Source organism: Bos grunniens, chromosome 12, assembly GCF_055505025.1.
Source record: "Bos grunniens cultivar Pamir isolate PY7600 chromosome 12, Bosgru_T2T1.0, whole genome shotgun sequence".
Taxonomy (NCBI): Eukaryota; Metazoa; Chordata; class Mammalia; order Artiodactyla; family Bovidae; genus Bos; species Bos grunniens.
Genome location: NC_141176.1, coordinates 740421 through 764492, shown reverse-complemented (window position 1 = coordinate 764492; position 24072 = coordinate 740421).

Sequence of the window (24072 nt, the reverse complement as noted above, 5' to 3'; positions counted from 1 at the left end):
TGTTGAGTTTTAGGGCAACTTTTTCACTCTCCACTTTCCCTTTCATCAAGAGGTTCTTTAGTTCCTCTTCACTTTCTGCCATAAGGGTGGTGTCATCTGCATATCTGAGGTTATTGATATTTCTCCTGGTAATCTTGATTCCAGCTTGTGCTTCTTCCAGTCCAGCGTTTCACATGATGTACTTTGCATATAAGTTAAATAAGCAGGGTGACAATATACAGCCTTGACATACTCCTTTTCCTATCTGGAACCAGTCTGTTGTTCCATGTCCAGTTCTCATGGCTGCTTCCTGACCTTTCTCAAGAGGCAGGTCAGGTGGTCTGATATTCCCATCTCTTTCAGAATTTTCCACAGTTTATTGTGATCCACACAGTCAAAGGCTTTGGCATAGTCAATAAAATAGAAATAGATGTTTTTCTGGAACTCTCTTGCTTTTTCCATGATCCAGAGGATGTTGGCAATTTGATCTCTGGTTCCTCTGCCTTTTCTAAAATCAGCTTGAATATCAGGAAGTTCATGGTTCATGTATTGCTGAAGCCTTGCTTGGAGAATTTTGTGCATTACTTCACTAGCATGTGAGATGAATGCAATTGTGCGGTAGTTTGAACATTCCTTGGCATTGCCTTTCTTAGGGATTTGAATGAAAACTGACTTTTCCAGTCCTGTGGCCACTGCAGAATTTTCCAAATTTGCTGGCATATTGAGTGCAACACTTTCACAGCATCATCTTTCAGGATTTGAAATAGCTCAACTGGAATTCCATCACCTCCACTAGCTTTGTTCATAATTATGCTTCCTAATGCCCACTTGACTTCACATTCCAGGATATCTGGCTCCAGGAGAGTGGTCACACCATCGTGATTATCTGGGTCATGAATATCTTTTTTGTATAGTTCTTCTGTGTATTCTTGCAACCTCTTCTTAATATCTTCTGCTTCTGCTAGCTCCCTACCATTTCTGTCCTTTGTCCAGCCCATTTTTGCATGCAGTGTTCCCTTGGTATTTCTTATTTTCTTGAAGAGATCTCTAGTCTTTCCTATTCTATTGTTTTCCTTTATTTCTTTGCATTGATCACCAAGGAAGGCTTTCTTATCTCTCTTTTCTATTCTTTGGAACACTGCATTCAAATGGGTATATCTTTCCTTTTCTCCTTTGCTTTTCGCTTCCCTTGTTTTCATAGCTATTTGTAAGGCCTCCTCAGACAGCCATTTTGCTATTTTTGTAGTTCTTTTTCTTGGGTATGATCTTGATTCCTGTCTCCTGTACAATGTCACGAACCTCCATCCATAGTTCCTCAGGCACTCTGTCTTTCAGATCTAGTCCCTTAAATCTATTTCTCACTTCCACTGTATAGTCATAAAGGATTTGATTTAGGTCATAACTGAAAGGTGCAGTGGTTTTCTCCACTTTCTTCAATTTCAGTCTGAATTTGGCAAATACAGTATATTATACAGTGTATTAATGCATATATATGGAATTTAGAAAGATGGTAACGATGACCATATATGCAAGACAGAAAAAGAGACACTGATGCAAAGAAGAGACTTTTGGACTCTGTGGGAGAAGGCAAGGGTGGGATGATTTGAGAAAATAGCCATGAAACATGTATTTTATCATATGTGAAAATGATTGCCAGTCCAGGTTCCATGCATGAGACAGGGTGCTCAGGGCTGTTGCACTGGAATGATCCTGAGGGATGGGGTGGGGAGGTAGATGGGAGGGAGGGTCAGGATGGGGAACACATGTACACCCATGGCTGATTCATGTGAGTGTATGGCAAAAACCACCACAACACTGTAAAGTAATTAGCCCCCAATTAAAATAAATAAATTTTAAAAAGGCATTCAAAACGAGGAGGGATTAAAAAGTAATAAAATATTAAGAAATGCCTAAAAAGAAAAAAAAAAAGTTAAAGAAGTAAAAGTACTTCTATGGTGGTCCAGACATTAAGAATCTGCCTGCCAATTTAGGGCACACAAGTTCGATCTCTGGTCTGGGAAGATTCCACATACTGAAGAGTAACTAACCCCCTGCTCAGCAGCTTCTGAATCTGCACTCTTTGGAGCCCACATATGGCAAATACTGAGCTCATATCTTGCAATTACTGAAAGCCACATGCCCTTGACCTCACGCTCTGCAAAAACAGAAGCCACCACAATGAAAACCCATGAATCCCACTAGAGTGTCACCCCTGCTCGACACACTAGAGAAAGACTATGCATAGCAATGAAGACCCAGTGCAGCCAAAAAATAAATAAATGAGTAAAATAAAAAATATGTGTATTAAAAATAAGTTAAAATTATTGACATATTATGCTGGTATAATCATTATTTCATTAAGAACCACACGCTATGAAAGACATACATCCAATGTCATTAAAATTTGGGATCTTTTTTCCTTGTTATTACTAAGAATAATACTATAATTTGCTTAAAGGAAGACCATTCTTTTTTTATGAAACTTTAGGTTATTATAGATTTACTTTATTGAAGAGATATATACTTGTCTCCTGATTCGTTGATCATACAGCTAAACATCTACCATATTAAGTTTATACATAACCATTGCAATAGAGTTTACAAACAAGGCTAATTCCTATAACAACATCTGTATATCTGTGCATAAATATACATGAATTGGTAGATCTTCAAACAGAGATATTTATAAATAAGTATGCTAACTGTATGTATAAGATAGGAAAAATTGTATAGTGTTTTTACATATATACATTTATTATTCTAACTTGAAGTTTATGGAATTTTCCAGGCAAAAGTACTAGAGTGGGTTGCCATTTCATTTCCCTATCTGGGGATCAAACCTGGGTCTCCCACATTGCAGGCAGATGCTTTACCCTCTGTTCCACCAGGGAAGCCCATCTTGAAGTTTATCAGTCCAGAAAAAAATTAGTCACTCAGTTGAGTCCAATTCTTTTTCAATTCCAGGCTCTTCCGTCCATGGAATTCTTAGGCAACAATATTGGAATAAGTAGCCTTTCCTTTCTCCAGAGGATCTTTTCAATCCAGAGTTCAAAGCCATATCTCTTGCATTAAAGGCAGATTCTTTACTGTCTGAGTCACCAGAGAAGCCCCAATGTAGGACATATTTTTAGGTCTTTAGTTAATAAAACCATTATGTGTCTATCATGATCCATTAGGCTTCAAGGAACATATCAAGCAGCCTATTGCAAAAAAGATTTAACATTGAGTTATTCTACTTCCTCTCAGTTGGCTTTATATGTTTGGATTTTTTGAAAATTTTTTTCCTTTTCAATGAAAATCAACAATGCTGAGACTATTAAACAAATCCAGTTCACTTTGTCCTATACATTAAAATATCATGATTGCTCACTGTGGTTTCCATTTATATTTTCAGGGAGAATCTTTAGTATAGTCATTGCTATCATTAGAGGCAATTTTTTAATCTGCTAAGGTGTTAATATTGTGAGTGGCCTATTTGCTAAGATGTCTTTGTTATGTGAATACAGAGACTCCTTGTTTGCAAGATTATGCTTTTCTTATGCCACTTAATGGAAGGATATAGGAGAAAAGGAGAGGGGGAGAGACATTTAATTAGTAGGATGACAATAACCTAAGAAAAGCAATGGAAATGATTTCTGCTACTAACAAAAACCTATTACCAGCATGTATAGTTTATTCATTTGGTAAATTATATTTATTCTGGACATTTTCCTATTGGAGTTACTTAAAGTCTAATTTTTTAACATTATTGCTTTTATCTAATTTTCATTATTAAGATTTGGGTAATTATTTCATAGTAGTATCAAAATTACACATAGTATTCATTTTAACATTTTAAATCTTAGAATATTCATTTAGATACCTTTGAAAAATTTAGTCCAAATAATGTAAAAGTGACTGATAAACACAGTAAAAAATACAAGGTTGTGTGATAGAATGGAGAATTCTATCAAAAGGTTTTAAATGATATACTAAAATTTATTTCAGAGTTTAACATGAAGATATTCTTACATAATATTATTCTGTGAGAATAATCATGCTCAAATATCATTAATAAATGTCCATAATGGAAATATCATCACCACCTTTGCATTCATACATACTGAGAGGAAATATATAAATAAGAACCTACACTGCATACAGAAGCACCCACACAATATCTAATTCTTATTAATCAATATACCAATTACTACAAAGTGGCTATTCCTTGCAGACTCAAATTACTTGTGTAATTTATGTGAAAAGAACAACATTTTTCGTTATGGCTTGGATGAAACTTTCTAGAGACAGCTATATTAAAGTAGTAACTATCACCATAGTCACAATTCATATTACCTATACACCCATAATTTCATCCCAAAGTCATGGTGCTCAGCATGGTGGGCACTTTTGAATGTCACTAGAGGTCTAAAAATCAATATATAGAATATATATATTTTTAATAGTGGCATTTTAGCTATTGATTAAATTCTAAATACCTCAAGTTTTTGTGGAACAAGGCTGTTGACTGAAGTCAATAGATACTGAAGTATCTATTCTCGAAAAAGGCAAAGATATGAAATACTTATATGGGGATAAATGAGAAAAACTAAGTTTTATGTATACTTTATTAAAAAATAGAGGAAATGTTAGAGAGATTCTCATTTTATGAAGAGACGATTGATTTCAATTTTGGCAGTGGAATATTATTTTTCAATGATTTTTTTCAACATTTATATATATATATTTCAAACATATTATGTATAAATAATATATACACACGTCACATATATTATATATATTATACATAACATCACACAAAAGCATATAGGTATGTATTGTATATACATGTATATATTTCTTTCTAATATATTTATACTACTAGCTATATTCAAATTAGTAAGAATAGAAAAATGATATTCAGGATATAATAGTATAGTGACTATATATATGGAGATTCATAACCAAATTCAACCATAACAGAGATAACACTTAATAGATTGTGAAGATAGAACAAATATAGGGAAATATGTAATATGTCATAAATATACCCTTAGCACTTTTTCATAATTTTTACACATTAAAATTCACCATATTGTTAAAATGTTAATATGTAATATCTTAAAGATACTTACACTATAATTTGTTATGGTTACTATGTATAATATGTCTCAGTCCAAATACTCCTTTTCATATCTGGATATTTCTCTTAGTCTTACATTTTGGAAGTCAATGTAATGAACTTCTATCTTGACCAATAGCACAAAGTTGCTTTGAGCTAATACGGAAAACATTCAGTTCAGTTCAGTTCAGTTCAGTTGCTCAGTCGTGTCCGACTCTTTGTGATCCCATGAATAGCCAGGCCTCCCTGTCCACGGGTGCTGCTAAACCAACTCCTGGAGTTCACTCACACTCACGTCCATCGAGTCAGTGATGCCATCCAGCCATCTCATCCTCTGTCGTCCCCTTCTCCTCCTGCCCCCAATCCCTCCCAGCATCAGTCTTTTCCAGTGAGTCAACTCTTCGCATGAGGTGGCCAAAGTACTGGAGTTTCAGTTTTAGCATCAGTCCTTCCAAAGAACACCCAGGATTGATTTCCTTTAGAATGGACTGGTTGGATTTCCTTACAGTCCAAGGGACTCTCAAGAGTCTTCTCCAACACTACAGTTCAAAAGCATCAATTCGTACCGTGTACGAGACAGCAAAAGAGACACTGATGTATAGAACAGTCTTATGGACTCTGTGGGAGAGGGAGAGGGTGGGAAGATTTGGGAGAATGACATTGAAACACGTAAAATATCGTGTAAGAAACGAGATGCCAGTCCAGGTTCGATGCACAATACTGGATGCTTGGGGCTAGTGCACTGGGATGACCCAGAGGGATGGTATGGGGAGGGAGGAGGGAGGAGGGTCTAGGATGAGGAACACATGTATACCTGTGGCGGATTCATTTTGATATTTGGCAAAACTAATACAATTATATAAAGTTTAAAAATCAAATTAAAAGAAAAAAAAAGCATCAATTCTTCGGCACTCAGCTTTCTTCACAGTCCAACTTTCACATCCATACAAGACCATAGGGAAAACCATAACCTTGACTAGACGGACCTTTGTTGGCAAAGTAATGTCTCTGCTTTTCCATATGCTATCTAGGTTGGTCATAACTTTTCTTCCAAGGAGTAAGCATCTTTTAATTTCATGGCTGCGGTCACCATCTGCCGTGATTTTGGAGCCCCCAAAAATAAAGTCTGACACTGTTTCCACTGTTTCCCCATCTATTTCCCATGAAGTGATGGGACCAGATGCCATGATCTTCGTTTTCTGAATGTTGAGCTTTAAGCCAACTTTTCACTCTCCTCTTTCACTTTCATCAAGAGGCTTTTTAGTTCCTCTTCACTTTCTGCCATAAGAGTGGTGTCATCTGCATATCTAGGTTATTGTTATTTCTCCCGGCAATCTTGATTCCAGCTTGTGCTTCTTCCAGCCCAGCGTTTCTCATGATGTACTCTGCATAGAAATTAAATAAGCAGGGTGACAATATACAGCCTTGACATACTCCTTTTCCTATTTGGAACCATTAACAAGTTCTGTTTTGGATGACACAACCTGAGGAAGAGGTGCGACTGACCCCTAGTTGGTAAAGGCCACGGGTGCTGCTAAACATCCTATAATGCACAGAGCAACTTCCCATAACAATTATTTGACCCAAAATGTTAACATTGCCAAGTTTGGGAAACTCCAACTTAGGCAAATTGTGGTCAGTCCCAACGTCTAGAGAATCATTTAAGTTTTTTAAAAGAAGTAGCCCCAATTCCAATGACCTAAGCATTACTTTGTATTTCAAAATCATCATCAATCAATCAGTAAATAAAACCTTTCAAAGTCTCCAACTAGGTGATGATACTTTCCATTGATTTTTAAACTTATTGATTTTTGTTACCTAATAATATTTCAATAATTGCATTGGAAACAATTCTTTAGATCAGGACCTTGAGAGTCTCTTGGACTGCAAGGAGATCAAACCAGTCAGTCCTAAAGGAAATCACTTCTGAATATTCATTCATTGAAAGGACTGATGCTGAAACTGCAATACTTTGGCCACCTGATGCGAAAAACTGACATTGGAAAAGACCCTGATGCTGGGAAAAATTGAAGGCAGGAAGAGAAGGGGACCAGGTTGTTGGATGGCATCATGGACTGGATGGACATGAGTTTGAACAAGCTCTGGGAGTTGGTGATGGACAGGGAAGCCTGACTTGCTGCAGTCCATGGAGTCGCAAAGAGTCGGACATGACTGAGTGACTGAACTGAACTGAACTTGAGCAATGCATAATAAAATAAATCTGGCTTGCCTATATTCATCAGGACAGGTTTCCATAGAAGCCCAGGGCCTGTGTTTTTTAATTCACTCTTTCTTAGAAAACATCTTGCAAATGGCAGAATAGAACTTGGAGAGATAATCTAGCCCCTCCCACCACTCTAGCTGTCAGATTCTAACTATATGCCATATAGACAAAAAATTAAAATATCCTTATTCTGTTCAACTCAATTGGAATGACTGAGAGAGTACATAAGGTCAAAGTAAACCAAGATCAGTGACATCTTTTTTTCTAAAAATAAAATGTGGGATTAAGGGTGTTAATAGAAATGGCTTCTTAGGATGACTTTAAAGTATTCTGAGTAAACTCAAAAGAAATTGCTCCATTGAAGTCACTGAGAATTATATTCTATTTGGAATTCAAAATACTTTCTGAGTCTCATTCTCAGTATTAAATAATTAATTTCTAATCAATTTATTATAACACGAGTCATATTTCTAATTTCATTTGAGATCTATTTCTGTGAAGAATTTCACACAAAAAAATTTAGCCTCTGATTTATGCACATAAATGTGTGTGTATGTATACCAGGCTATATATATATGTTATATATATATATATTTCTAATATATATTGATATGTATGTTTGTATGCATACATTTACTTTAAAAGGCTACAAATGTTTATAAACCTTAACCTACGTAAAGAATAATGTATAATAAGTTATGGTAGCACATATAGCTATTTATTTCATGGGAAATCATTTCTGAATTAGTAGCAAAATAAGTTTTGTGGTACATATGGAGTTAAATTTTTATTTGTCCATTTGTACCTTTTAACTAAAAACAAAAAGAAAATATAGAAATTATTTTAAGACACTATGAAATACAATTATAAAACCCTAATATTATTAAATGAGGGATATTTGTATTCAGTGAAAGCAAATATGTGTAATCATATCACCTGTCTTCAAGGAAGATATAACATTTTGCAGTATGCTACCAACAAAACTATTTTAATCTGTTAACAAATTTTTATTTGTTAAATTAAATTGTTAAAAAATTAAAATTTAATTAAACAAATCTATCTTAATTTAATTTTATTTTATTTAAGGCCTAATAAAGTATGTCTTACAAGAAAGTTAGAAGTAAAACACAGTAAGTAGATGGAGTATTATCTAATTAGGCTTTAAAACAGTCATCATTAAGAAGACAGCTTATGAGTAAGGTTTTAAAAAATTAAGATGATTTCCATAAGTAAAGGGTAAAGGTGTCAGGATGCAGTTTTACACAATGTATTCTTTCTTACAGTCAATTGAATTTAACTTCTGAAAACGTATTTTGTTTTCTATAACTCTCACTTAAAATATGAGCTGATCGTTTATCATAATCTGATCCTATTGTTTGAGGGTAAATTAAGATAAATTGTCTTAGATTCTGCATTTTAATTTTTAAAGTATATGGCATTCCTTTAGCTGTTTGTTGTAAAATAGTTATAATTTATAAAAGAAGATAATTTTGACTTTAGTTTCTCATAACAAAAGTATGTATTTTACACTGTAGTGTTGCTATTTAATTAACTTATTATTAAATTAATTTATATTCTTTGCCTCCTCATGGTCTCTAGACACATGAAAAAGAGTTTGCATAGTCCATTTTTGGTTTATTTATGTATGTGACATTCTAAATAAGGGTGGAGTGGTAAATAGAGCTCAGATCATGTAGAAATATGAAGCCTAAAGCTAGTGCTGAGAAAGAGTGAGTCTTATTTAAGAATAGGGAGACAAAATAGGTTGATGCTGTCAGATAAGAGATGCTTGGGGCTGGTGCACTGGGACGACCCAGAGGGATGGTATGGGGAGGGAGGAGGGAGGAGGGTTCAGGATGGGGAACACATGTATACCTGTGGTGTTTTTTTTATTTTTAAATTTTTAGAATTAAATTAAAAAAAAAAAAAGCACTAACTTTCGTCCAGTGAGAATCCTTGTTTCGGGGCATTGCTGCATCCTTACAAAGGCTGGTGTGAGCCTAAGGGAGTGCAGTTTCCTACTCTAATTTTTTTTTTTTAATTAGCTGAGGATAAAATAATGATGATACTTTGTGGATCTTGTGGTACCTGTAGTATGCATCACTTTTCAAAAGCTGTAAATTGTTTTCATTGTCTCAGTCTTAACCTCTGATTCTAAGAGCAATATGAATTTAATAGCATGTAAATCCAGCTGCTTTAGATAGTCAATGAATTAATAGTAAAAAGAAGGGAAAGAACAAATTTGTTACCCATATCCCTTGTTTTTTCTCATTGTGACTGCAGAATTTTTTTTTAGTTTTTTGTATGTTTCACACACACACATAACAATATAGCTGGAATAAACTTCTGTTTTGTTAACCTGGTATTATTTGTTATGGATAAAATACTAAAATCAAGCAAGTTGTGTTTTGATTAAAGAACTTAAACATTTGGTTTTTATTATCATAAACCTACTGATTTACTAAGTAAAACTTTTTATTTAATTTAATTTTTTTTTTATATAATACCTGCTAAGTCAATTCAGTCGTGCCCAAAAAAAAAAAAAAAAAAAAAAAAAGAGATGGAGTACATAAGACAAAGGGATACCTAGACAGAATATGCAAAGGAAATATAATGAATATAAGGTATGCTTGTATGAGTATAGAGAAGAAGGAAAGCAAAACTCATGGATCATTCCCAGGTTTCAGTTTTAAAAGCTAGATTGAAGTTGGTGCTCTTCTGAAAACAGTGAAAGGTTCTGGAAAGAGGCAGGGAAATACTGAGTAACATATCTGATATATTGGTGGTGAGATATCTCTGGAGAGTCAGTAAAGAGAAATATTAAAGTTCAATGAAAGGCATTTGCCTTTGAAATATAGAAGTACAAATATAGAGGCATCTCAAATCTGATATATCCAATATGTAATTCTTGATTCTACTGTCTCCATCCAATGGTACAATATCAGTAGTTGTCCCATCATTTACCCTATAGTTAAAGACAACATATTAGCAACATATTTGATTTGTCTCTTTTCCTCTCAGCCCACATGGAACTGATTTACAATTGCCTCAAAATTCAATTATAATCTCAATATAATTATTATCATTTCTACAATGATAGCACAATCCTAATCTATTCCTTTGCTCCTTGGAAGTCTAGAAATACCTCCTAATGGGTTTCACCTCACCTCTGTTCTACTTGCCTCCTGGCAAAATAACCTGGTTCATTGCCTCTGTGAACTTTCTGTTCTAGCTGTATGATGTTTCTCCATATATTTGCATGGATCATGTGCTCATTTAATCCTGGTCTCACCTCAAAAGACATCACTTCAGTTAGTATGATAACCTCTAGGCCCATCCATGTTGCTGCAGATGACATTATTTTATTCTTTTTTAATGGCTGAGTAATATTCCATCGTATATATGTACCACTTCTTTATCCATTTCTCTCTTGATGCACACATAGGTTACTTCCATGTCTTGGCTATTGTAAATAGGGCTTCAGTGAACATTGGGATGCCTGTATCTTTTTGAAATTATAGTTTTCTCTGGATGTATGCACAGGAGTGGAATTTCTGGATCGTGAGTGTGTTCTACTTCTAATTTTTAAAGAACACCCATACTGTTATCCATAGTGGTTGTATATATTTATTAATATATTCTGACCATATCCTCTCTAGCATTTATTGTTTGTAGACTTTACGATGATGGCCATTTTCACTGGTGTGAGGTGCACCACAGCCTTGTTGTGGTTTTGCTGCATTTCTCTAAGAATTGGCAATGTTGGATATCTTCCTATGTGCTTTTTGACCCTCTGTATGTCTTCTTCATATAAATGTCTTTTAAAATCTTCTGCCCATTTGTGGTTGTTATATATATATATATATATATATATATATATATATATGGAGAGATAGATATGCATATATATTTATATCTATCTGTATATATTTATATCTATCTATACATATATATTTATATATATATATTTAGAGAGAGAGTTGCATGAACTCTCCATATATTTGGGAGATTAATCCCTTGTCAGTTCATGGTTTGTGGATATTTTCCTTGCAGGTTGCTTTTTCATTTTTGTTTATGGTCTCCTTTGCTATGCAAAGCTTATAAGTGCAGTAAGTCAGACAGAGGAAGAAAAATATCATTATGCTATCACTTACATGTGGAATCTAAGAAAATGATACAAATAAACTTATTCACAAAACAGAAACATATTCACAGGCTTCAAAAACAAATTTATGTTTACCAAAGTGGAAAGATTGGAATGGAGGCATAAGTTAGAAGTTTGGGATTAACATATACACAAAACTATATATTAAATAATCAACAAAGGCAGGGAACTCTTCTCAATATTCTCTAATAACTTAGATGGGAAAGACTGAAAAAGAATGGATATACGCATATGTATGTGTGTGTGTGTGTCTCTCTCTCTCTCTCTCTCTCTCTATATATATATATATACATATAAAAAACTCAGTGGTAAAGAATCCACCTACCATGCAAGTTCAATCCATGGGTGGGGAAGATCCCCTGGAGAAGGAAATGGCAACACACTCCAGAATTATTGCCTGGGGAATCCCATGGACAGAAGAGCTTTGTGGGCTACAATTCATGGGGTTACAAAGAGTCAGACATGACTTAGTGACTAAACAGCAAATAACTGAATCACCTTGCTGTATACCTGAAATTAATACAACATTGTAAATCAACTAACTCCAATGTAAAATAAAAATTGAATTAAAAAAGTAGGCATGCTTTCAGAATGTGTTTGAATGACTGTTCTTTGTAAATTATCTCCCATTCAAATCACTTTTTATTTACTGTCTGCTTTATTTTATATTAATTTAAACTTTTATTCACCATCTGTCTATATCATTAGTATTTAAGTGCCATTAAAGAAAGGGATTTTTCCTCCTTCATTTCTGTATCTCTCAAATTTGAAATACTAGGAAGCTGTGGTACATATACACAATGGAGTATTACTCAGCCATTAAAAAGAATACATTTGAATCAGTTCTAATGAGGTGGATGAAACTGGAGCCTATTATACAGAGTGAAGTAAGCCAGAAAGAAAAACACCGATACAGTATACTAACGCATATATATGGAATTTAGAAAGATGGTAATGACAATCCTGTATGCAAGACAGCAAAAGAGACACAGATGTATAGAACAGTCTTTTGGACTCTGTGGGAGAGGGAGGGGGGGATGGTTTGGGAGAATGGCATTAAAACATGTATAATATCATATAAGAAATGAATCACCAGTCCAGGTTCGATGCAGGATACAGGAAGCTTGGAGCTGATGCACTGGGATGACCCAGAGGGATGGTATGGGGAGGGAGGTGGGGCGGGGTTCAGGATGGGGAACATGTGTGCACCTGTAGTGGATGGATGTTGATGTATGGCAAAACCAATACAATATTGTAAAGTAAAAGAAATAAAATAAAATAAAAAAAGAAATGCTACCTTGTTATAAATACTTGGGATTATTTGTTTTGTGAGTGAATACAGCATGCAAGAGTTTTGGAAATGCAAGTGTTTTACGTTTGAAATGTCTCTGCCTTAAACCTTTACAAATCTTTCTTCTATTTAAAGAAATGTAGGCAAAATATTTAAGTATAAAGGAAGGCAAAACATAATAGCATTCTCTGCTTAGTTCTGTTAATAATCTTACACATTTGTCTGTGGAAACCCTGCTTCTCCTAACTTAGCAGACATGTTTTATCTGTTGTCCTTATGTTTGTCTTAAGGGTTTTTAAAGAGTACAACCAGACTGCTGATTTCCAAAGGGTTTTATTTCAGCATGAGAAACATAGGACTTTTATATTTGGAAGCACAAACTCTCCTAATTATATACAACCTACTGTTCTAAATTTTGCATGACACTTTGCAGTTTAGTTCTGTGAGACTTAGTTCCTACCAATTTTGGTGTCAGAAATTTGACATTCAGATTGCTTTTGTTAAGTAATGGATTTAGTATTGAATGAAATTTAGCATCTTCCTCTGGGTTTCTTCTTAAATATATATATTTTTAACCTGTATGCAATGATCAGCCTACAATGTCGTGATAGTAAGTCAAATACTCATCCTAATTTATAAATTCAGAGAAAATATCTTTAACCCTCAGTAAGCTAATTTTGCTAACATTTTTTCTTCAAACAGTGAAAGACTAGAATACAACTTTAATAATTCACTAAATAAATACCTACACATTAATTTGCATTTATTAAATATAAGAAAATTTGTAGAGGCAAATTACTAGAAGAGACACTATGGAATTCTGATATTAGCTAAATTCATATTGTGGTTTTGAATTTTAATTAATGAATAATGCTTACCTATTGAATAGCATCAGTTACATTTTGTGGTAATGTGTTAGCTTTCAGAAAATATATAAATATATACATACATATATGTACGTTTGTTATTTATATAAGTATGCATGAATACGTATGAGCTTCACCATGAAAGCCTGGCCATAAATATTTATAAATATTTAATCAACAAAATATTACCTAAAATTTACAGCAGTTAAAATAAATACATTCAAATCCTTCCTGTTTTGCTTTAATGCCTGTTCCTTCTATTCATTAATCCATAAAACAGAGCTTATGATAAATACTGTAAAACCTCTGTGGTAAAGTATAGTAAGTAAGTAAGTGTTAGTCACTCAGTCATGCCCGACTCTTTGCAACCCCATGGACTGTAGCCCACAAGGCTCCTGTGTCCATGAGATTTTCCAGGCAAGGATACTGGAGTCGGTTGCCATTTCCTTTTCCAGGGGATCTTCCCGACCCAAGGATCGAACCTGGGTCTCCTGCACTGCAGGCAGATTCTTTACCAACTGAGCTACAAGGAAAGTTCAAACTATAGTAATACCTTCTAATAAGAAAAAAATATATAAGACTATTATTTAAAATTTCCCTTTAGGATGTTGTCTAACATTATTTATACTGCAAGGCAGCTTGAAAAATGGCAAAATCATTAAAGGATTTCATTGTGAATATTTTCCAACCTGTAAAATAAGATTGAAATGACTTTACTTATAGTTTTACTTTGAGCTATTTTTTACTTCATTGTAAAAGTAAAAATGGTAGCAGCTGGTAGTATTCCTAAGTGCTAGTCCAACTTAAAGATGGTTACATTCCTTTATGCTTGTTTGATAACATAATTAGATACAGTTATATAATGAAAATATCCTTTGGTTTTTGAAAATTAAAGATGTGGAAGTTTTAAATACATATTCTATAACATATGTAAGTAAGACTTCTTTTGCAATCCTATTTGTATTATTTTTATTTTCCATTAATCTCATGATTTCCAAGTTAAAACTTTTGTTTTCTGTTCACTGACTGAAAGTTTGTCTTGCAGATATTGCTGTCATTTGATTTAAATGAGCTATACAATATTTTTCAATTTCAATAAAAGATTTCAGGTTTTTTTATTTATAGGAAAGAATGTTGTAATTTGATTATCTCTGATAATTTTATTCCTTGATGCATGTTCTTATACTTTTCAAATATCTCCAAATTTTGTATTATTTTTTGAGAGAAGTATCTCAGAGGATAAATTATGCAAGTTTTTTTTTATTATAAAAGTTTATAGATATAATTTGGTGCTAATTAATAATTACATTCTAAACATTCATTTGTGAGTGTGCTCAGTCATATCCAACTCTTTGTGACCCTGTGGACTGTAGCCAGCCAGACTTTTCTGTCCGAGGGATTTTCTAGGCAAGAATACTGAAGTGGGTTCCCATTTCTTCCTCCAGGGGATCTTCCTGACCCAGGGATGCAACCCACATTTCCTGTGTCTCCTGCATTGGCAATCAGAATATTTACCATTATGGGAAAATTAATAAGATGGAGCCAGTCAGACTCTTTAGTCCCATGCTCTCATGCCCTCTCACTCCATGTTCTGTAAACAATGATTTTGCACAGTTATGTAACAGCTGAAATCACTTATGACACTGTGCATGGACATCATGAGGTACTCACTTGGTCACAGGCTACTTTGTATGGTATGCCTGTATAAGCTTCACCATGAAAGTCCTAGCCTCTGCTGCACTGGGGCTCCACTGAGGCAGCATTATGGTTATGTTATGTGAGCTTATGTTTTGGCTATGTTATGACTACATTATGGTGATGTTATGACTGCTGCTACAGCTGATGTGTCAGCCAGAAGAGAGGTTGTGTTATGACTGTCATGCCAGCCAAGAGAGAATAAATATGTGCAATTCCTATGGCTCTTCAAGTATTCTTCCACCCTCTCAGCTTATGCCTTGCCTACCATGAGTTCAGAGAACAATGAGAAGAGTGTGAACAGCAAGACAGTAGGCAACACGAACATGATAAGAAATACAATCACTGAGCCAACTTGTTGTTTTTGTTCAGTTGCTAACTTATGTCCAACTCTTTCAGGGTATGGACTGCAGCATACCAGACTCTCTTGTTCTTCACTATTGCCCTGAATTTGCTCAAACTCATATCCATTCAGTAAGTAAGGCCATCCAGAAATCTCATCCTCTGTTGCCTGCTTCTTCTCTTGCCCTCAATTTTTCCTATTATCAAGGTCTTTTCAAAAGAGTCTACTCTTCCTATCAGGTGGTGAAAGTCTCAGCACTTCAGCTTCAGCATCTGTCCTTCCAATGAATACTTAAGGTTGATTTCCTTTAGGACGGACTGGTTTTATCTCCTTCCTGTCCAAGGGACTCTCAAAAGTCTTCTCCAACACCAGAGTCTGAAAGAATCAATTCATTGGTACTCAGCCATCTTTACGGTCCAACTCTCACATCCACACATGACTGCTGGAAAAAAACATAGCTTTCACCGCATGGACATTTGTCAGCAAGTTGATATCTCTGCTTTCTAATATGCTATCTAGGTTTGTCACAGCTTTTCTTCCAATGTGTGCTGAGGTCCATGGGGTAGCAAAGAGTCGGACACGACTGAGTGCCTGAACTGAACTTCCAGAGAGCAAGCGTCTTTTAATTTCATGGTTGCACTCACATCCACGGTGATTTTGGAGACCAAGAAAACATAATATGTCACTGTCTCCATGTCTTCCTCATCCATTTGCCATGAAGTGATGGGACTGGATGCCATGATTTTAGTTTTAAGAATGTTGAGTTTTAAGCCAACTTTTTTACTCTCCTATTTCACCTTCAGTAAGAGGCTTTTTAGTTCCTCTTTGCTGTCTGCCATTAAAGTGGTATAATCTACATTCTCTGAGGTCATTGATGTTCTCCTTGCATTCTTGATCCCAGCTTGAACTTCACCCATCCCAGCATTGCACATGATGTTCAGTTCAGTTCAGTCACTTAGTCGTGTCTGCCTCTTTGCAACCCCATGGACCACAGCACACCAGGCCACACTGTCCATCACCAACTCCCAGAGTTCACCCAAACTCATGTCCATTGAGTCAGTGATGCCATCCAACCATCTCATCCTCTGTTCTCACCTTCTCCTCTTGCCTTCAATCTTTCCCAGCATCAGGGTCTTTCAAATGAGTCCGTTCTTCTCATCAGGTGGCCAAAGTATTGGAGTTTCATCTTCAGCATCAGTCCATACAAAGAATATTCTGGACTAATTTCCTTTAGGATGAACTGGTTGGATCTCCTTGCTGTCCAAAGGACTCTCAAGAGTCTTCTCCAATACCACAGTTCAAAAGCATCAATTCTTTGGCGCTCAACTTTCTTTATAGTCCAACTCTCACATTCATACATGACTACTGGATAAACCATAGCCTTGACTAGATGGACCATTGTTGACAAAGTAATGTCTCTGCTTTTTAATACGTTGTCTAGATTGTCATGACTTTTCTTCCAAGGAGCAAGTGTCTTTTAATTTCATGGCTGCAGTCACCATGTGCAGTGATTTTGGAGCCTCCCCCCAAAATAAAGTCAGCCACTGCTTCCACTGTTTCTCCATCTATTTGCCATGAAGTGGGACCAGATGCCATTGAAAGGTTGTTGCTGAACCATGCAAAGACAGTGGGATTCTTGGCCTCTGGAGGAGAAGAATTCAATCCTGGGCCAGAGATGAGGCTTGATCACTCAGAGCTTTTGTGTAATAAAGTTTTATTAAAGTATAAAGGAGACAGAGAAGGCTTCTGACATAGGCATCAGAAGGGGGCAGAAAGAGTACCCCCTTGCTAGTGTTAGCAATGGAATTATTAACTAATTAGTTATTACAGTGAATCAAAAGAATGTCTGGAGGTTGTAAAGGCCTCACTGGACCTACTCCCATAATTTACATTTTAAGATAATAGGATTAGCCAGAAGTTTTTTTTCCAGAGACTGTCCTCAAGCAGGATACATTGTTGTTATATAATCCTAGGGAATGTAGAGGGAAAAAAAAAAGTTTGTTCTTTCTTCCTCCTTGAGAATTCCAGACCCCTCTCTCCTTGCGGACCCCTAGACTTCTTATCAACCTGCCTAGGAAATGACTCTCTCATTCCCCCCTTTTCTTTTAGGAGAATTGTGTTGCCAGGGGAAAGGGGCATTGTTTTCATTCCATAACTACTTCCTGCTGTTTAGGGGCATAGTCCCTAATTTGTCAAGGCAACACATTCTCCTAATCCTCATACTGAGGGTCTCTGATCCAGGGGTCCCAAGTAATAGTTGGAGGAGGCTGTGGCACTCATAGGAGCTCAGAAAACCATTTGTAAGTTAAAAGCCTTCATGCAACTAGAAACAAATCCAGTTACACAGTTACAGATGCAGGGAGCAAACAATAAAAATAGAACAATAAGAATTATTGTAATTAAGATAGTTTTCCATCATGGGGAACTAGTTAACGTCTCCCAAAGTGAGGCAATTGTGGCTTCAGGAGTATCCATAGCCCCAGTCATCTTGGTCATCTGTTTAGTAAAATGAGTAACATTAGTGCTCGTATCTGGAGAAGGCAATGGCACCCCACTCCAGTACTCTTGCCTGGAAAATCCCATGGATGGAGGAGCCTGGTGGGCTGCAGTCCATGGGGTCGCTAAGAGTCGGACACGACTGAGCGACTTCACTTTCACTTTTCACTTTCATGCATTGGAGAAGGAAATGGCAACCCACCCCAGTGTTCTTGCCTGGAGAATCCCAGGGACGGGAGAGCCTGGTGGGCTGTCGTCTATGGGGTTGCACAGAGTTGGACACGACTGAAGTGACTTAGCAGTGCTCATATCAGGTATATAAGTACAGCATTGGGTATGAATAATGGCACAAATTCCTCCTTGTGCAGCTGTCAGAATATCTAAGCTAATCTGTTTTGTAAAACCACCTTTCTAATTTGTGCTTGTTCAGCATTAAGAGCTGAAATAGCTTTTTGAGAATCTTTTAATGACTGTTCAGTAGAAGTAGTCAAAGCATCCACTCATAGCATAACATTTGTAGTTCACAAAGAGGGAACAAGCACTGAAGCCAAATAATCATACCAGTGAAATACAGACCTTGCCCACCGAGTTTTAAGGTGAGGTAAATTAGCAGGCTTTTCTGCAAGCTCTGAAAATATAAAGCCATGAGTAAAGGCTAGACCTAAGGTGCATCTCGCTATCCAACCAAGGGGAAGCCATGACCATAGGTGAGAGCCACATATCCAATAGGTCCCATTTGGAGCAAGCCAACATGACTGAGATATCCAGTCCCAATCAGTGCCTGGCAAGACAAAGGGAGGACCTGAATTGGGGTTGGAAAACACGGGAATGATTACATTGCATATTTCCTGAGGCAAAAGTCCCAAGTGTTTCCAATCACTATAATTAAGTTGTTGACTAACACCTGGGATGGCTCTGTTCCCAGCATATAGGAGCAGTAGATATTATATGTCCTTTTTCAGGCGTTAACCATATAACTTCATCCCATATTTGATAAACGTCAGGTAAGAAACCATTAGATCTAGACCTATTTGCCTTATGTGTAGCAAAATAGTCATTGAACTGAGACAATCTATAATAAAAATTAAAAGTCACATTATGTCCATAGTTAAAGTACAACGTGTTGCACCAATCCATTTTAGGGTTATTAGATGTCATCAGATGAAGAAGAGGCATCACATATGATTGTTGTTGCAGGTATTCACAGACTTGGAGAAAGTCTTTTCCTTGAAGTAGAGATGTCCACCATGGGAAGCCTTCCACTGATGAAGATGGGAGTGCTCCACTGGCCCAGCAGGTAAACTGATTGTGAAATGCTGTGTAGGAGTGAGCCCAGGACAAGAAGGAATTGTCTTGAGGATCGAATGACAGACTCAGGATTTTTGGAGTCAGCAGAAGTTGGCTCACATAGATTATCAGGCCCATCTGAAAAGTACAAAGTCAGAGCATAGAAAGTAAAGACATAAAATGACATCACTTAGTTCTGGTCAGGGTGCCACCTCTAAACTCGAGTATGATGAACCCACGAATCAATTCCTGGCACTTTCACAGCTGTGGGAGAAGAAAGAATAACCTGGTAAGGGCCTTCCTTCCCAGAGGGGCTCAAGGGATGGGCCCCCAGATCCCAATGTTTTTATGAGGACCTCGGTTTCTGGCTCAAATAGAGGCTTGCTTGACTCAGAGGCTGGGTCAGGAGTCATCTCCTGGAGTTCTGTTAATGTCTGTTGAAAAGCTGAGAGCTGAGTTACATAATTAATTAATTCCAAGCCTTCAAGTTCTATAACAATGTCCGTGCATAAGAAAGGCCTTCCATAAATACATTCAAAAGTGGACAGTCCCTCCTTTTTTGGGGCAGTTCGAGACCTCATTAAAGCTATGGGTAGGACTTTAATCCAATTGCCCTGCGTCTTTTGAGTTAATTTGTGCATATGTCTTTTGATAATGTCATTAGCTTTTTCAACCTTTCCTGAGGATTGGGGTTTGCAGGAACAGTGTAAGTGACATTCTATTCCTAGAGCTTTAGACATCCCCTGAGTTACAGCAGCTTTAAAGGCAGAGCCATTGTCACTCTGAAGGCTCAGTGGCAGTCCAAACCTGGGGATAATTTTATGGATTAAACTCTTTATAACCTCCTTAGCCTGTTCACTACGACAGGGAAAAGCCTCAATCCACCCAGTAAAAGTATCCACCCAAACTTGTAAGCAAGAATACCCATTAGCTTTTGGCATATGAGTAAGATCAATTTCCCAGTCCTTTCCAGGATACCTTCCACTTCGTTGTAATCCAGATTTTGCTAGCTTTTCAGTCTTTGGGTTATTTTTCTGACAAACTTCACACCTTTTGATACTGTTCTTTAAAGTTTTCATTACATTTTTACCTTCAAACAAATGAGAAGCCATCTGGTAAGTACTCTCTGCACCCAAATGAAAACTCTGGTGTAAACTCTTAAGAATTTTCCATTGAGCACTTTCAGGAATTATTAATTGTCCATCCTCAGACTGTAACCATCTTTTACCAGTAATATTTGTTCCTCTTTTCTCATATCTTTCTAATTCTTCATCAGTAGATTATGGCTTTTCCTGTTCCACAGGACCTGTCCAGATCAAAGGCATCTATAGTGAAGGGGTTTCGTAAAGTGCTGCTTTTCTGGCTTGACAGTCAGCCAGCTCATTACGTTCAGCTACTTTACTCCCATCCCTGTTGTGTCCTTTGCAATGCATAACAGTTACCTCGTTAGGACAATATATAGCAGTTAAAAGTCTCTCGATCTCTCCTCTGAAATGTTTAATAGGTTCTCCCGTTGTTGTTTTAAACTGTCTTTCTTTCCATATTGTAGCGTGAGCATGTAAAGTCAAATAAGCATATTTAGAATCAGTGTAGATATTTACCCGCTGCCCTTTGCTTAACTCAGATCAGAGCCACAAACTCCACTAACTGAGCACTGGTTCCCTGGGAGAGAGATTTTGCTTCCAAAACTTGTTCAGCAGTCACCATGGTGTAACCTGCTTTATACTTTCCACCACAAACAAAAAAACTGCTATCAGTAAATATTTCCATGCCAGGATTGCCTAATGGGGTAACCATTAAATTTTCCTGAGCTGCATAGTTTAAAGTTAGGAATTGGGAACAATAGTGATCAGGTGTTTCATTTTCTTTCTCAGGAAGGAAAGTGGCAGGATTTAAATTTCCACAAACTTTAAGGTAGTTACTGGTCCTTCTAACAACAATGACTGATATTTAAGAAGCCTGTCATCCAAATATTAACCTTAGAATTTAAGATTCCACTCACATCATGAGAAGTCAGTATAGTAAGGTTTTGTCCATTAATTATTTTTAAAGTTTCATGTGCTAATAAAGCCACTGCCCCAATTACTCTTAGGCACTGGGGCCAACCACGTAAAATTACATCCAATTTTCTGTTTAGATAAGCAATAGTTTGCTGGTGAGGGCCTTGGGGTTGTGTCAAAACTCCCAAGGCCACACCTTTTCTTTCCGTGACAAACAAATTAAATTCTGACCCTGTGGGTAAGCTCAGAGCGGGAGCTTGCAGGAGGGCAGTCTGAAGAACCTGAAAAGCCTTTTGAGTATCTGGAAACCAAAAACCAGTTTGTCGGTTTGGGCCTGCTAAGTTTCAGCTATAAGTTTATATAAAGGCCAGGCAAGTTCTCCATAACCCAGAATCCAAATACGACAGTAGCCTATGATTTCCAAAAATCTTCTCAATTGTCTTAGTCATAGGTAGGGGAGGATTTAGTATAGGTTTAATTCTCTCAGGGCCTATGGCCCTAGTCTCTTCTGATATGATTAGGCCCAGATAGCTAGCAGATTGTTGACAAAGCTGGGCCTTTTCTCTTGATGCCTTATAACCACAGCCTGCCAGAAAGTTTAAGAATCCTTTTGAGGCTCATGAACAAGTTTCCTCTGTCTCAGCACAGAGCAAAATATCATCTACATATTGTAACACCACTGCTTGGGAGTTGTTAAAGTTTTGTAGATCTTGTGACAAACTTTGTCTAAGTAAGTGAGGACTGTCACAAAATCCCTGGGGCAAAACTGTACAGGTTAACTGAGAAACTGGCTGCGTGGGGTCCTCAAAGGCAAATAGAAATTGACTTTCCTCCACCAAAGGCACTGAATAGAAGGCATCTTTGAAGTCAATTACTGAGAAATATTTGGCTCCTTCAGGAATTTCAGACAATAGAGTATAAGGATTAGGCACCACGGGTGTAAAGGAACTACAGCTTCATTTATTATTCGTAAATCTCGACCTAGTCTCCATTTACCATTTGATTTCTTTATATCCAAAATAGAAGTATTGTATGGACTGGTTAAAGGGAATTAATAGTCCCTGCTCCTTTAAATTTTCGATGATGGGTCTTAACCATTTTTTAACTTCAGGTTTCAGTGGATACTGCTTCTTATGTGGAAATAAGTGTGGGTCTTTGAGCTTGACAACTACAGGAATAGCATTTTGTGCTCGACCCACACATTTTTCATCAGTCCATACACTAGGATTTGCATTTTGTTCAATTAAAGGGAGAGAAAGAGAAGGCTCCATATTCATGAAAACAGAGGCATGGACTTTGTTCAGTATCAGTTCAGTTCAGTCACTCGGTCATGTGCGACTCTTTGGGACCCCATGAATCGCAGCACGCCAGGCCTCCCTGTCCATCACCAACTCCTGGAGTTCACTCAAACTCATGTCCATCGAGTCGGTGATGCCATCCAGCCATCTCATCCTCTGTCATCCCCTTCTCCTCCTGCCACCAGTCCCTGCCAGCATCAGGGTCTTTTCCAATGAGTCAACTCTTCACATGAGGTGGCCAAAGTGTTGGAGTTTCAGCTTTAGCATCAGTCCTTCCAATTAACACCCAGGGCTGATCTCCTTTAGAATAGACTGGTTGGATCTCCTTGCAGTCCAGAGTCTCCTCCACCACCACAGTTCAAAAGCATAAATTCTTCGGCGCTCAGCTTTCTTCACAGTCCAACGCTCACATCCATACGTGACCACTGGAAAAACCACAGCCTTGACTAGATGGACCTTTGTTGACAAAGTAATATCTCTGCTTTTGAATATGCTGTCTAGGTTGGTCATAACTTTCCTTCCAAGGAGTAAGCATCTTTTAATTTCATGGCTGCAGTCACCATCTGCAGTGATTTTGGAGCCCAAAAAGGTAGTCTGACACTGTTTCCACTGTTTCCCCATCTATTTCCCATGAAGTGATGGGACCAGATGCTATGATCTTAGTTTTCTGAATGTTGAACTTTAAGCCAACTTTTTCACTCTCCTCTTTCACTTTCATCAAGAGGCTTTTTAGTTCCTCTTCACTTTCTGCCATAAGGGTGGTGTCATCTGCATATATGAGGTTATTGATATTTCTTCTGGCAATCTTGATTCCAGCTTGTGCTTCTTCTAGCCCAGTGTTTCTCATGATTTACTCTGCATAGAAGTTAAATAAGCAGGGTGACAATATACAGCCTTGACATACTCCTTTTCCTATTTTGAACCAGTCTGTTGTTCCATGTCCAGTTCTAACTGTTGTTTCCTGACCTGCATATAGGTTTCTCAAGAGGCAGGTCAGGTGGCCTGGTATTCCCATCTCTTTCAGAATTTTCCACAGTTCATTGTGTTCAGTATATCTCTCCCCAAAAGGGGTGAGGGAGATTCTGGCACAATCAGAAACTCATGTGAAAATAGCACCAAATCCCAGTCAAAACTGACAGAAACACCGAAGTAATATGTTTTGGCTCGTCCAGACAGTCCCATTACAGAAGCAGATCAGAAAGAAACTGGGCCAGGGGCTTCAGTAAGCAAGGAGTAAGTTGCCCCAGTATCTAAAAGGAAATTGGTGGATTGCCCCTCCCTGCCAAAGTTATTATACCTGAGGTTCCTTAGTTGTAATTAGGATGGG